The sequence below is a fragment of the Epinephelus moara genome, chromosome 6, assembly GCF_006386435.1.
Source record: "Epinephelus moara isolate mb chromosome 6, YSFRI_EMoa_1.0, whole genome shotgun sequence".
Taxonomy (NCBI): domain Eukaryota; kingdom Metazoa; phylum Chordata; class Actinopteri; order Perciformes; family Serranidae; genus Epinephelus; species Epinephelus moara.
This window is the reverse complement of record NC_065511.1, coordinates 40,763,967-40,769,258: the sequence shown is the minus strand read 5'-3', so window position 1 is coordinate 40,769,258 and position 5,292 is coordinate 40,763,967. Positions and strand designations below refer to the sequence as shown.

Here is a 5,292-nt window from a genome sequence, read left to right as displayed (position 1 = left end):
ATTGATTTACAGTTGTGGTGACCTCCTCCCAGGCTACCTTTGCATCATCAGCCCGTGGAGGTCAGCTTGCAGTTCCGTATATTCAGACACTGCGAGCTCCCGGATCAAAACATCAGTTTCCTCCTGGGAGGAGTTTGGCCATCTGCTGCTGCTGCTGCTCTCTTCTGCCATGGCGAATTGAGTAAACTCTCATTACACCTTCGCGCGGCACATTTAAGGGCGAGGAGAGGGGCTCATTTGATTGGTGTGATGTGTGTAAAACCCACTCCACGCCTTCTCTCCTCCCTCTTTCCGACTTTCGCCGGTAGGAGGGACGGAGGTGGGAAAGAGGAGTAGCTGCGCCAGGGCGCACGGTGTGCCAAACTTACAAAATCCGCCTGGCCACACCCAGTTGGCGAAGCGCAGGTGCGCTGCACCCCCGCCGCACCCGGTCTGCGAAACTACAGCCCATTAACTACGTGTTAATGACTGCACCTGCTGCAGAGGGTCCTCTATAAGGTGCTTTTCCATGCGGATTAGCCAGAATCACTCTCAGCTCTCATAAACTGACTTGCCAATTGTAATGACTATTGATGAGGACTCACTTAAGATTTAAAGACAAACTGACGTTAGCGTTTTGTAATTTAAGTTTAGGGTTAACCCATTTAGCATTGAAGTTACCAACCGTTTTGTAACTAACGTTAATGGTTGTTCAGAAAGGAAAACGGTTAGAGTAAAATTAGCTTGAATAGTTAGATAATGCTAGCTAGACAGTAAATTTCATTACATTTTTTCATAACAGTCCGCCATTGCTGGAAACTCATGAGCACCAGAGCTCAGGCTGAGCAGGGCTGAGATGGTCCTGCAGCTCGCCCATGCATGCACTGCTAGGTCCTGCAAACCACACCCATCTTGGCAAAACCATGTGCTTTTGGAGAGTCCCCTTTAAAAATACTTATGCTAATGATAATATTTTGTTGGTTATCCCGCAAACATGGTTTTCCCACATAATTTTAAAAAACTCAAAAAGGCACTTGAAGCAAATCTACTTTTTCTCCCTCAACAAAGAATTTGCTTGCGGTAGGTTTCACTGTCCACTTTTTCCACCGTTGCTTGCGCTTGGTTGACCAGTAAGGGTTCAATTCATAATTTCTGTGTCCATGATGGTAGTTTTGGTCTGCATGACATAAATGTCATCCTCCACCCATGTCTGTGAGGGTCTGCACGGACCTCTCCAAATCTCCAGTCCAAGCAGCAACCTCCAGAGCTAAAATTTGAAAAAATGATAGACTATCTCCTGGTAGTGTCCAAAAAACGGTCACTTCTGCTCAAAACACCAAGAAGGAGACGGTTGAAATGCCGAAATCGAGGCTTCATAATGGGAGTCCATAAACTACTGTAGTGGGTGACATCACAGTAGCTACGTCCATTATTTTTACAGTCTGTGTTGCTGTCAAGCCAGCCGCAGCCTCCCTACCACAGGGAAGTTAGTTTTGAGTTCGATATTCGACAGACATTCACACTGGACCCAGTAGCATCTTCTTAGTTTCACTTTCACCCAATGTAGAATGAGGATGGTAAAGTCACCTTCCAACCCTCCCGTTTACCACTGGAGGCTGAAGCGAACTGCTAGTTTTACTACAGTATGAACGCAATGAATCTTTGCCTTCAAACATGTTTGAGCCTCAGTCAAACCCAGGCTCAGATGAGGAGTCTGTTGTAACATTACACCAAAATCTGCGAATAGCAAATGTATCAGAATAGTAAATGTAGTTAGCCTCTTTAATTTGTTTATGTTGTTTGTTAGCTTGTAGGATAACTGGCAGTGGCAAGAAAACTCAAAAAGAAGGCAAGGAGATGATGTCAGTGACAGTTGTTGGGGCAGACATGACAAATCACACTATAACCAATTATATATTTGTTGTTTTACCTTTAACTTAAAAATCTTCCACCAGATTAAAAAACACATTACGTGATGTTGACGAACATTTTTTTATCTAGATGTGCACTTTTGTTTTCCTTGTTACCGGTCTTTAAACACATCATGGCTTTGTCCAGCATCTTTATAAAGCCCTGATCACATAGAAAGCGTTTTAGCAGCTGGAGGCGGCTTTTTGTGATGGTTTTTGATAAGAATGTCTTAAAGCGACACTTACCTTTCTGGAAATGTTATGCTTTTCTGTGTCTAAAATGTGAGTGAATTCCACCAAAGATACAAACTCATAATTATACCATTCTCATATGGTTCTCAGAAAATTCTGACCAATCATTGCATTTGGACCGAATCCGAAACCTCCGACTGACGTAACCGCTTGTGTAACATAACAACATCGGCTCGGCTCTGCTTTCGAGCAATGGTGAAGACTGATGCAGCTTCATCCTGAGCTAAAAAGGGATGACTTGGTCACAGAGTTTCTGCTGGACAGGTATGTTTAGTTTGCCTCTAATGTAACATAGGCTATAACCGTTATATATGACAACACAGCATCCAGTTGCAAATGGTTTGCCTACTGTTTGTTGTTTGTTGCCAGTCACCAGTACTATCTATAATAGCGTTTACGTTATATTAAAAAACTCATCAGTCATCATGCCTCTGAGTCCGACTCCATAGTTTCGTTGAGCAATCAGCAGCGTGTTTTACTCCTCTTCTCTTCTTCTCTTCTCTTGGCGTGTTACACTCGCTCTCCTCTTCCGTGTATCTAATGTTACCTTGCCAATGCCTACGTCTATCATAGACGTAATGAGGACGTAATGGAGGAGGGGGGAGTAGGCCTTTGGAGGGAGGTGGAGTTGCAGGAGGAGGGGGATGGGACTTTGGAGGGAGGCGGGACTTGTGGATGTTCAAATTTTTTCTAAGTGCTGTGGGAAATGCAAAAAGGGTAAGAGTTGCTTTAATTCAGAATATAAGTTGCATGTTTGACTAAGGGAAAAACATATACTGTGACATCAGCATATTGACTGCACATGTGCAATCTCATATAATCCAATACATTATTTGTCATTTATTCATATAGGACTGCTTAATGCTGCGTGCCAAAATCAGCTCAAATCTAACCTGCAGAAGAAGTTCCAGTGTGTGTTTGAGGGGATCGCTAAAGCAGGAAACCCAACCCGTCTGAATCAGATCTACACAGAGCTCTACATCACAGAGGGAGGGACTGCAGAGGTCAATGATGAACATGAGGTCAGACAGATTGAAACAGCATCAAGGAAACCAGACAGACCAGAAACAACCATCAGGTGTGAAGACATCTTTAAAGCCTCACCTGGAAGAGATGAACCAATCAGAACAGTGATGACAAAGGGAGTGGCTGGCATTGGGAAAACAGTCTTAACACAGAAGTTCACTCTGGACTGGGCTGAAGACAAAGCCAACCAGGACATACAGTTCACATTTCCATTCACTTTCAGAGAGCTGAATGTGCTGAAAGAGAAAAAGTACAGCTTGGTGGAACTTGTTCATCACTTCTTTACTGAAACCAAAGAAGCAGGAATCTGCAGGTTTGAAGAGTTCCAGGTTGTGTTCATCTTTGACGGTCTGGATGAGTGTCGACTTCCTCTGGACTTCCACAACAATGAGATCCTGACTGATGTTACAGAGTCCACCTCAGTGGATGTGCTGCTGACAAACCTCATCAGGGGGAAACTGCTTCCCTCTGCTCGCCTCTGGATAACCACACGACCTGCAGCAGCCAATCAGATCCCTCCTGAGTGTGTTGACATGGTGACAGAGATCAGAGGATTCACTGACCCACAGAAGGAGGAGTACTTCAGGAAGAGATTCAGAGATGAAAAGCGGGCCAGCAGAATCATCTCTCACATCAAGAGATCACGAAGCCTCCACATCATGTGCCACATCCCAGTCTTCTGCTGGATCACTGCTACAGTTCTGGAGGATGTGATGAAGACCAGAGAGGGAGGAGAGCTCCCCAAGACCCTGACTGAGCTGTACATCCACTTCCTGGTGGTTCAGACCAAAGTGAAGAACATCAAGTATGATGGAGGAGCTGAGACAGATCATCACTGGAGTCCAGACAGCAGGAAGATGATTAAGTCTCTGGGAAAACTGGCTTTTGATCAGCTGCAGAAAGGCAACCTGATCTTCTATGAATCAGACCTGACAGAGTGTGGCATCGATATCAGAGCAGCCTCAGTGTACTCAGGAGTGTTCACACAGATCTTTAAAGAGGAGAGAGGACTGTACCAGGACAGGGTGTTCTGCTTCGTCCATCTGAGTGTTCAGGAGTTTCTGGCTGCTCTTCATGTCCATCTGACCTTCATCAACTCTGGAGTCAACCTGATGGCAGAACAACAAACAACTTCCTGGTGGTCTAAATTGTTCAGAGGCAGACCTGAACATTTCTACCAGAGCGCTATGGACAAGGCCTTAGAGAGTCCAAATGGCCACCTGGACCTGTTCCTCCGCTTCCTCCTCTGTTCCACTGTCTTAATGAACTGAAGGATGGTTGTCTAGTGGAGGAGATCCAACAGTATCTGTATTCAGAAAATCTGTCCACAGATAATCTTTCCCCTGCTCAGTGGTCAGCTCTAATCCTCCTTTTGCTGTCATCAGAAGAAGAGCCAGGCATGTTTGACCTGAGGAAATACTCACCTTCAGAGGAGGCTCTTCTGAGGCTGTTGCCCGTGGTCAGAGCCTCCAACAAATCTATGTAGGTGCAAAGACAACTGGAAAAATTGAATATATTAAAAATATAAAGAGAATAAAGTAGTTTCTAACACTTTTTTTGGTTGTTAATTCTCATTCAGGTTAAATTCATGCAATCTGTCAGAGAGAAGCTGTGAAGCTCTGTCTTTAGTTCTGAGCTCTCCATCCTCCAGTCTGAGGGAGCTGGACCTGAGTAACAACAACCTGCAGGACTCAGGAGTGAAGCTGCTCTGTGTTGGACTGGGGAATCCAAATTGTAGTCTGGAAGTTCTCAGGTCAGGATTCATCAGTTTGTTCAATAGATGTAGTAAGACTGTCAGTTTATGGGTGAAAAACTATGGGGTGCCGTTTGTAAAGTGTCTCATGCTGAAAATAACATCAACATTTTGCCACATTTAGCTTCAAACAATGTTTAAAAAAGTGTTATTTTATTAAATATTAAATTTTATTAAATATATATTAAATAGTTAAATCTAAATATTAAATGTGTCACCTAAATGTTAAATCTAAATATTAAATCTAAAACTAAATCTAAATGTTAAATCTAAATATTAAATGCTAAATCTAAATCTAAATATTAAATCTAAATCTAAATGTTAAATCTAAATGCTAAATCTAAATCTAAATGTTAAATCTAAATGCTAAAT

At 43.2% G+C, this 5,292-nt stretch overlaps 1 pseudogene; it reads left to right on the top strand.

The window, feature by feature from the left end:
• The window catches only part of LOC126391359 (NLR family CARD domain-containing protein 3-like), an 18,694-nt pseudogene that overhangs the window by 5,722 nt on the left and 7,680 nt on the right, over nucleotides 1–5,292 (top strand).